Raw genomic sequence first — 11,935 nt, 5'->3', positions numbered from 1 at the left:
CTACTGTTAAAAGATAAGAAGAGTATAGACTCTTAATACTATACTAGAAGCAAGAAAGGAATTGACAAGAGTGAAGAAGACTTCATTCTTACCTCTATATATACTATCTACTTTAGAACTATATGGTAGCATCCTATAAGACCTCCAAAATAGGTTGATTTTGCATCACACATATCTTAATTTATAAGGCAAATTTTTTAAATAAATGTCATATAGTTAGCTTATTCTACAAGTTATTAATAATAAATATATATTTGAAAAATTTATCAAATAAGTATAATTAGTAATTGAACTTCAATTCCAAAGCTATCCAACTTTAAGATCACATGTTAAGTATATTAAAATATTACTTTTAGGTTTTATTTTATCTTAATTTTTATCTTTTTTTAAATAATATAATTCAATATTAGATAATTTCGAGGCTTTTTTTCCAAACTTTTAATCCATATATAAAAAAACATAATATAATTTATATTATAATTAATAAGATTTATATTATAATTAATAAGATTTATATTATATAAAAAAATAATTGATAAATAATATTATATGCTTTACAATTTTAATTACTTGAAATGAATATTAAGTAAAATGATAGTCTATTCATTAGTCAATTATTCTACAAATTATAATATAAAATAAAGAAATTATTGCTAAACTTATTTGATCATCAAACATTGAATCAAGCAATTAATTTTGTTATAAAATGTGACAATTGAATTTTTGAATTTCAATATAAGAATCACACAAGTAGACCTCAAATTTTTTACAATTCAATAGTAATACCAAAGCCTTTTCAATATATATATTTGAAAGTAGGAGATGTATAAATTGATGCAATATATTTCAAGCTTCTTTTTAGGTAAGAAAAGACTTGTCACCAATAAGAAGGATTGTACTTATATTATGAAGAATCTAATCACATTTCTTAACATTATCAAAAGAATTGGTGCAACTACAAAATGAAGAGTATGGTTGTTAAAGAAAATAATATGTCAAAAAACAAGTTTGTCCAACTATAATATAGACCTTGGGATTGGAATCTTGTATAACACGTAGGGAAGGACATATTCTTTCTTCAAAATTTTCTCCTTATTCTATGATAGATATTTTTTTAGGATTTAAACATCACAAAGCCTATGCCTTGTTAGATTCAAGAGTCTCAACTTATTTTTTAGATGAAAATTTTATTAAAAGACATAATATACTTTTAATATTAAAAAAAAAAAAAAAAAAAAAAAAAAAAAAAAAAAAACGAATACATATAAAAGTCATAGATGGTCATCAATTATCTTTTGGAGATGTTATCTATGAAATCCTTCCTATAGAAGTAAAAATTAATAGTCATAATAGCTTTGTAATATTTAATATTATTAGATTTTTTTTCTAGTCTATTCATTTTAAGTTTATTATAGCTAAAAAAATATAATCCTTAAATAGATTGGATTTCTTACAATCTTGACTTTTTCCAAAGTATAAGTAGGAGTTTTGTTAACTAAATAAAAATTCATAAGTCTAGTACAATCAAATATTTATTTATAGGTGCAAGAGCTTTCTTATATATTACAAAAGAATGATCACATTATATTATTTATGCTACATATATTTGTAATAGTGGAAAGACTTCAAATAGCATTCTAAGCTAGTATCAAGATTATTAAGATATTTTTGAAAAAAAAAATGTAAATATTTTTTTAAGCATTGCTTTTATAATTGCTTAATTGACCTTTAAGAGGGAACTCAATTACTATTTTGACCAATCTATAGTATATTTTAAAATAAATTGACTAAACTCAAAGAGTACATTGATGAAAATTTGGCCAAAAATTTCATAAGCTATTCAAAATTTCCAACATGATCTTCCATCTTGTTTGTAATGAAAAAAAATAGATCATTATAAATGTGTGTAGATTATTTATGACTCAATAAAATCACCATCAAAAATAAGTATCCACTATCTTTAATATCTAAATTATTTGATCAATTGAATCAAGCTAAGTTCTATACAAAAATAGATCTACAAAGAACATATAATCTGGTATGTATAAAAAAAATATAAAAAATATAAAAATAAATAAATCAAAGATTGAGTTTTAACTAAATATGGATATTTTGAATATAATGGCATATCTTTATAGACTTACAAATACACCAGCCACTTTTAACATCTTATAAATGATATTTTTTAAGAATTTTTAGATAATTTTATTATGTATTATCTAAAAAATATTTTAATCTATTATAAAATTATAAAAGAATATTAATTCTATGTTTGTAGTATGTTAAAAAAACTAAGAGATACAAGATTCTATGCCAAGATGGAAAAGTATGTATTTAATACTATTTAAGTTGACATCTTAAGATACATCATTACAAATAATAGCCATATGATGGATCTTCTTATAAAAGTAGACAATAATCAAAAGTTTGAGGTAAAAAAAAATCTTAGACTTAAGGTGATTTCAATTTAGGTTGGAATATCTTATTTATTAATATGAATATGATATTACTGAATGCATATGGAAGCTAGCTAAAAATCTTGCAAATACAATGAAAAAAAAAGTCAAAGTTTTTTTTATCAATGACATCCATCAAAACCAAAATAAAGAGTCAAAAAATTTCTTGTTGTAAAAGAAATGAAATTCAATAAAAATTATATTCTATCTTCTATTCTTATTTGTGGTTTCTTTTTGTGTTTTAAAAGAGATAGACAACTAATATCCAACAGATTCAACTTAAAAGCTATTATTTGTATAGTAATTAAAGAAGATATTATGATTGTCACAACCTTCAAGATAATTTAATAATAATAAAGAACTTTAAAAACAACATGTTCTTCTTTGGATAGATGGTAAGATACAATAGATTTGATATCACAACCTTAGAAGAAACTCCCGATATTTGGTGATTTTATTCGAAAAAGGAACAATTTTCTATTAATATAAAAAAATATTTAATTAGAAAAAAGTTACAAAGGCCTCAATAATGATCAAATATCAGGATGGTCTTTTGACGTTGGAATAAAATATTATCTATCAACTACCTTCAAAGGAAATAAAGATCATAATATATGACAAATAAAATTTGTCACATTTTGGACTTCCTTGACATGTAATCACTACTCTTTGTAGAGCTTGTTTTAAAAAGGAGAATAATATCATAGACATACATGTTTACTTCAATAATAACTTAAATAATATAAATAGGTAGAAGTATATAAAAATAGATAAATTTGATGATATCTTATAAAAAAAAGATTCTTAAAAGCTTCATAGATGCAATTTCACTTTTATATATGTCTACAAGTGATAGATAGGTTGAAAATTTAGCCAAAAAATTAGTCATGTGTTACACGTGTTGATAGCTTGTGGTACAAGTTAATCATATGACCTACATATAAGAAACTTCTCTTAAAAGTTAGACATCTATCATGCAAGTTGGATACTTGTTTGAGGTTTTATAGAGTGTCACCATATAGCTCTTAGTTAGATAATATATATGGACACAAGAGTAAGGCCTTCCTCACTCTTATCAATTCTTTTCTTACTTCTAATCTACTTTCAAGAGTCTCTAGATTTCTAGTCTTTGACAATAGTCATTTCAGTTTCATCTTGAATATACTTACTTTTTTATTTTGATTTTATCATTTCTCTTTGATACATATTACACTTCTTTATGTATCTTCTTTGAATTCTTGTTCTTGACATATTATTAAAAATAAATACTATACCTAATAGAATATAATATGTATTATTTAAAAATAGCTATAAAGGCTTCAATAATAATCAAATAATTGAATGGCCTTCTTAACATGGTATGAAACATTATTAATGGATAAAAGAACCAATCAACCACCTTTGTGAAAAACAACAATCAAAGTTTATTATTAACATCATTTAAGGGATTTTAGACTTCATTAATTTATTAAATAATGACACAAATCATTGTAGAAGTTGTTTCTTAGAATGAAAAATAAAGTAACAAATAACCATATTCATTGGTGTATTTGCATAGATAAATAGAGTTATGAAGAAGTAAATAAAAATATGTTAAATTATTAATATCTTATTAAAAAGTTTTATAGGATTTACATGTGTTTATAAATAATTAGTAGATTGATAACTTGACCAAAAAATTTGTTACATGTCATACATTTAACTACTTATATTGCAAGTTGGCTATGTGGTATACATAACAAAAGTTTGTTTTATAACTTAAACTTGTATTTGACAAATTAGACATGTGTCATGTAATATATAAGATATTGTTATTTAGTTCTTCAATAGATAGTATATATAGAGACAACATTGATTATGTTTTATCCTATTTCAAGACTTCCTAATTATTTTACATTTAGTAATAGTCATTCTAGTTTAAATACTATATCTATTATTTAATTGTATATTTTTTCTCTTTTGGTGGTATGAAAAAATAATTTATATTTTTAGAATTTTATTATAATTTATATCTTTGATAATTATAATATTAATATAATATTTATTAATATTAATAACCAATAAATATTAATATTATATATAAGTAATAAAAGGCCTTATTATTGAATAAAAAATCATACAAAGAAGAAGTAATATGCATATTAAATAAATTAAAATAAATAGTAAAAATAATAAATTATATAAGATAAGTTTTATTTAATTAAAATATATATTTTATGAATATATTTTATAATTTTAAATTTTTTATAAATATATAATTTTATTTATTAAATAATATAATTATTTTATTTTATATGCATAAAGGTTATAAAAAGGACACCTTTTTATGTAAATATACTATGTATATAATTATTTATTTTATAAAATAAATCAAGTACATAATATGTTTATTGTAAAATATTATAGAAGCTTTTAAAAATAGAGTTTTTATTTATAAGTGTATTTACAATATGATCATAAATATTTATCTTAAAAGTTTTATAGATACAAATAATTAGTTCTATCAGTATTAAATAAAATTGATATGTTATATTATTTGTGATAAAATATTAGTGATGAATAAAATAAATAAATAAATAAATAAATAATAAAATCTATATAATAATAGAAAAGTAAATTATAAAAATATTATTAATTAAAAATATTTCTAATTTATATGTTTATAGAATATTTATCAAATTTATTTTAAAACATGTAATTTTTTCATATATCTTAAATATAACATAATATTTAATAAAAAGTGATACAAAAATTATAAAGAAAATTTTAAAATTATATTTTTCAAATGGAATGAAAAGAAATAATTTATATTTTGTGAGCTAAAATAAACCTCCACTAGTTAGAAGTTTATTCTAGTATAAGACAAGTGAATTAAGTGTGAAAATTATAGAAATTATAGTTCTTATTCAATCCAGATTAAATCACTCTTAACCTCCTTAAATCACCCAAATAGCCAAGAATAGTCTACACTATCAATTCATACTTACAATAATAAATCATTCAAAAAATTCCATGCATTTATAAATTATTATTATTATTCTTTTTTTATTTTTTTATTTTTTTAAATTAACATTCATCTATCAACAAACATTCATCTTTAAGTAACTATTCATCCTCAAATGACATTTCATCCACACACTTCACCCATGACTTAACTTCATCCAATAATTTTCATCCAAAATCCTAATTAAATTGAACCCTAAATTAACCTCGCCCCCTTTCTAACCTAACCTCATCCAATCTTCACCTTCTCAACCCCGTACAGCCTCATCCACTCTGAAAATTCTCACCAAGTTTGTTGATGACGAGACTGGATGGAGGTGGTGATCGCAGAGCAGCTACGGCTCCAGGTTGAATCTTCATCTCGGGAAGTAGAGAACCCAGGTTATCTTGCAAATGGTAGAATGGAGCATGAATGACTGGAGCGGCTCGGCAATTTCTCTAACTCTTCTTGTGAATATAACATATATGAACTGCAATTGCATTAATCGATCTGCCGAGGAGTGGCTACATTACTAGATTACTACGCTGTCTAGCCAATTTAGTTCTGCAAGTGGCTACTTGCTGTTGAAGACAAGCCAACCGTACTCCATGGAAGGCTTCGTGGAATCAAAGAGCAATCTGTAGCTCCTGGGTTCCAGATATAATGCACGAGGAACCAGAAGAAGGCAAGGCGTGAGGTCCTCAAATTCCCCCTAATTTGCCCTGTTCTCAGAGCTTCTTTTCCACATTGTCCGTCGTTCAACACTTGCACCAATACTCAGCAGAATTACCGATCTAGATCTAGGCCCTGAATGCTCTTAGAGGTTCCATCAACTGGAATCTCTCACAACTAAGCACCTTTTAATTCTTCTCTTCTTTTTTTTTTAACAATCACCTTGCAGCTATACACTGGACCACTACTCCTGGCGCTCGATCCTGGCCAGTGGGTCTTTTAGTATGTGAGCATCACTCCATCTTCCAGCCATGGGCGACCATATACGGCAGAAACCCGGTGACGAAACTACTTCGTCACACAGATATACACCTGCTGTTACTTCTCCCTCTTCCCTTACTTGCCTTTTAAGAAGGGTCCGCGACAAGATGAGCTTGAACTTCGTCTGTTCGAAGCCTTTGCAATTTATCGTCCCTCCCTGATGAGGTCCTGCAACTTCTAGATCGTTTTTGTTACTTAGTACCTTCTGGAATCGGATGACGAAGAATTGGAACTTGTTTACCACAAAGAAGTTTTTTCTCTACTGCCACCGCCGCACTACACCGACGAGCTCCACCGCCGTAGCCGCTCCAGAACCATAGGAACTGTCACAGAACTAAAAGTAGCTACACCGTCGATCTTACGAAAGAACAAATGACACCCCGGCTTTAATCCGCAGTAGTGAACTACATGGATCACGTCAAATGCGACCATGCATCCAACACAGAACCACCCCAACTCCAGAAAGCAACTTGACAATGACAGAGTTGACCACCAATCGGCATCGATGATGACAGGGAAATCACAAATACGGTTCACTTTCGCCACTAGAAAAAGATCATCAACCTTCCGCAAATACGACACCGTCGCCAAAGAATTGGAACAATCACTAACCGCTAAAGGGAAAAGGGAAAAAAGCATATCCCCGGGAGACAGAGAACCACAGTCGAGAATCCTTGCACGACAGCTGGAGCACAAAAAATTCTTCCAGCCGCCAACGATCAGAAGACCCTCGCAAGAAAACTCCAGACAAGAAAAAACCGCTCCACGTTTTCCAGAGCTATATGAGGCCAGAGTGCCCCGTTCGCCGGACCCTGGTGACTCCTTCCCAAAGAAACTGGATCAGCAGCCACCTTCCGCAAAATACGGGAAAGTAAAAGAAGGTTCTTTCTTTTCTCTTTTTCTTCCGTCTTTTCTTTTGGTTACTTTTTTTCCTTTATCTTTTAACACTTTATTGCTTCTTTTCTATTTGATTGTTTTTTATTTGTTTTTATATTTTTTTATTATTCTAATTGTTAGAGATTGGTAACTCAATCTTTTTGGATTGATTCAACCCAAGGATTCTTCCTTAGCTTCTAACTTAATTAGAATTTGATGAAAACCAACACTACACTTATTGGCCACTTCTTAATATTAGCTATATTGAGGAAATATATATATTTCTCTTGGAACTCTTTTCAAAAGTCTTACATAAAACTACATTTCCATGACTAATGTTCTAATTTCTATTTGTTTAAGAATTACTACACTATTCACAATATATTGTGATTTTAAGCACAATAGGTGTATTTTTTTTACTAAACATACTAATGAGTCAATTTTGTGACTCATATTTTTTTTTAAATTAATGATTAAATAATTTTTTAAAAAATATAAATTTCTTGTATATAATTTAATAAATTCTAAAATTAATATATTCTTTGTCCACAGGTGGTGGTGATATTAAGGATATAAATCTCGAAGAAAGAAATCTTCAATACATTCTTCTGTTACTAAAAAGAACTACAAAGTTATTCAAAGATGATATAGTATTGAACTAAAATGGCTATTATAAAAAATAAGAAGACTAGAAAGTCTTGAAACAAGACTAAAGACCAGAAAGGCATTGACAAGAGTGAAGAAGGCTTCATTCTTGCCTCCATATATACTCTTAACTAAGAACTATGTGGCAATGTCCTATAGGACCTCAAAAACGTATTGACTTTGTAAGATATGTATCTTAACTTACAAGGTAATTTTTTTATATATATGCTACATAGTTAATTTTTTTTACAAGCTACCAATATGTGGTTAATTTTTTGACCAAGTTTCTAACCTATCAATCAACTATAAATACATATAAAGTCTTAACAGTATCTATGAAGCATCTAAAGAGCTTCTTTAAAAAATATTATAAAATAATTTTACTTTTATAATGTTCTATAATATGGTGGGAAGACCACCCTATTATTTTGTTGTTGTTAAAGCCTTCATAACTTCTTTCAAATAAAACATTTAGAATATCGTCAAGAATTGTTTCTACCTCTAATAAAATTACCAAACATTGGGAGTCTCTTCCAAAGTTGTGATATCAAACATGTTGTATTTTGCCATCTATTTGAGGCAAGACATATTGTTCTTGAGGATCTTCATTTTGATTACATCGTCTTGAAGGTTGTGACAATTGCAATATCTTATCTGATAAATCAGCAAATGAAAGCTCTTGAGTTGAATCTGCAAGTTGGTTTTCCATCTTCTTAACATCACAAATATATAGAGCTACAAACAAAGATAATTTTGACAAACGATTTGTCAAATCTTTTGTCATAAGATTATCAATTTTTAAAAAATCAAAAATATTAAATTATTGATAATAATCATAATTGGCAAAGAAAGGTATTTATTGAATTAAGAGAATATTGAATTATTATATACAAATTCTTTCAATGATTAAATAATTTTCCAAATATCTTGATAAAAATTAATGATACACCTCAAATACTATTCCAAAACTTGATTCATCTATTTTATTTGTCTATCAGTATGAAGATAAAATATTGAAGAGAGCTTTATATCCACCTATCAAGGAGATGAACTAAAAGATGATGCATAAATCAATGAAATTTGTGCCAAAGAAAGAATGAAAAAATAAAAAAAAGGAAATACATATATTTAGAGGAAATTGGAATGGCTTATTGCCAAAAGATAAGAAAACTTGAGACTCTTAAAACTAGATTAAAAACAAGAAAGGAATTGACAAGAGTGAAGAAAGCTTCACTCTTGTATCTATATATACTATCTAACTAGGGGCTATGTGGCGATGTTCTATAGGACCTCCAATATGTGTTGACTTTGTAGGACACTTGCCTTGATTTACAAGGCAAGTTTTTCTATGTGTGGACCACATAGTTAGCTTGATCTTCAAGCTAACAACATGTATGGTACATGGCCAATTTATTGACTACGTTTTTAACCTAAATAGTTAATTAAAGACACTTATAATATCAAAGCAACATCTATAAAACTTTTAAAAAGCTTCTATAGAAGATATTATAGAATTATCTTATTTTTACATACTTTTAATTACTTCTATCTATTTATACAGGTAATTATTGGCTTACATGCATATGTCCATGACATTATCTCTCCTTTCTAGGAATAAGTTCCACGAGGAGCACTCATCATATATTGAAGAAATCTATGATGCGACGAATTCTATTTGCCACATACTCAGATCTTTATTCTCTTCAAAGATGATTGATAGGGCCTCTCAACCATCAATAGTGTCTCATACCATAGTGGAAAGACCACCCTGTTATCTGATTTTTATTGAGGCCTTCATAACTTCCTTGAAATAAAATATTTGAAACACCATCAAGAATTGTTTCTACCTCTAATAAAATTACCAAGCATCGATAGTCTCTTCTAAGGTCGTGATACCAAACGCATTGTATCTTATCATCTATTCAAAGAAAAATATGTCGTTCTTGAGGATCTTCATCTCGATTGCGTCATCTTGAAGGTTGTGACAATCACAATGTCTCATCCAAGAAGTTAACAAATGAAGGCTCTTCAATCGAATCCACTGATTATTGGTTCTCCATCTCTTTAGCATCACAAGTACAAAGAAGCTACAATAAGGATTGAAAGTAGAATGTTATCTTGCCAAGATCTTATTTCTTTCATAGAAAAGGTTTTCATCTTCATTTTGATGCATGTCATCAATGAAAAGCCTCCACCACCTTTGTTGCATTTGCAAGTTTCTTTACTGGCTCTCATGTGCATTCACTAATATCATATCCATGCCAATGGCCAAGATATTCTAATTTATTTTTGCGCCGCCTTGAATCTAGGACTTCTTCCACTTTGAACTCTTCATTATTATTCACTTCTATAGGAGGAAGTAGAGTTTGTCTTCTTCTTCATATGTCTATTGTCTTATATGGTTCAAAAAGATATATGTGGAATATTAGATGGATTTTCATTGATTTTGGTAGGTATAAATAATATGCAATTGGATTGATTTGTACAGAAATAGAAAATGGTCTAAGTCTATGATAGCCCAACTTATCACAAGGATGAGTAGTCTTGATATTACAACAAAGCAATTATACCTTATCATCCATGTAGAACAATGGTTGTTCCTTTCTACAGACATCCACATTGATCTTTTATTGTTCTTGAGCTTCTTTTAACTACACCTTCATTGTTGCATGTAACTTTGATAAATAATTTGTCAAATCTTTTGCCACAAGATTATGAGCTTTTGAAAAGTCAAAAGTATCAAGTTGTAGATGATAATCATAATTGGCAAAGAAGGATATTTATTTTGTAGAAGAATGTATTGTATTATTATAAGTAATTTTTGCCAATGACAAAAGAATTGTCCAATCATCTTGTTGGTAGTTGATAGTATATCTTAAATACTACTTCAAAACTTGATCAATACGCTCCATTTGTCTATCAATTTGAAGATGGAATGTCAAAGATATTTTTATATCTACTTTTAGAATCTTAAAAAGAATCCATTAAAATCTTGATACAAATTGAGTTCTCTTATCTGATATAATATCCTTGGATTACCTATGATAGCGATAGATGTTGTCAAGAAAGAACTTAGCTATTTCTTTACTTGTGATAGATTTTGCATATAGTACAAAATATGCCATCTTGGTAAAACAATCTACTATCACAAATATAAAGTCATAAGAACCTAAGATTGGAAGATCTGTGATGAAATCCATAGAAACAAAAGACCATGGTTTTTCTAGAATAAATAATGGTTGAAGAAGTTTGTAAGGTCAATGACGAGGAGTTTTTGATCTTGAACAAGTATTGCATAACTGAACAAAGTCTTTCACACTCTTTTACATTTGTGGCCACCAAAAATCTCTGGATACAAGCTCCAAAGTCTTATTGTATCCAGAATGTCCTGCTGTTGGAAAGTTGTGACGTGCTTGAAGAATACGTAATCGTGTTTCTCCTTTTAGAACATATAATTGACCTTTGAAATAGAGTGGGTTGTTTTTGAACTCAAACTTAGAAGTATCTTAGGACTTAGAAGAAGGATTCTTAATATTGTAAATAAAAAGATCAGAAGACATACTTGATTGGATTTATTTCACAAGGGTGGAATCAATAGTCAACGTTGATTTCATTACTTAAAGATGAAAATACTCTGGCTTCAAGAAAATTTTTCTTTTCTGATCAAAAGATACATCTCTTTCTTTTGGTGCAAGATAAGAATGTCTTAAAAGGGTGTTTGATAAACCTTCTTGTTTTGTGGATCAATACATGATCTTGAAATCAAATCTCGATAAGAACATGCTCCAATAAGCTTAGCGGCGATTTAAAATACGTACTGACATGAAATACTCAAGATTCTTATGATTCATATATATGATTACTAGATTAGAAGCGCCTTCTAGATAATGACGCTATTCTTGAAATAAATCCATGATTACAAAAAATTCTTTATCGTGGATTTCATAATTAATCTTGGCTATTGAAAAAAATTTGGAATAAA

The sequence above is a fragment of the Physcomitrium patens genome, chromosome 15 (genome assembly GCF_059467195.1).
Source record: "Physcomitrium patens ecotype Gransden chromosome 15, ASM5946719v1, whole genome shotgun sequence".
Classification (NCBI taxonomy): Eukaryota; Viridiplantae; Streptophyta; class Bryopsida; order Funariales; family Funariaceae; genus Physcomitrium; species Physcomitrium patens.
This window is presented reverse-complemented; position numbering follows the sequence as displayed.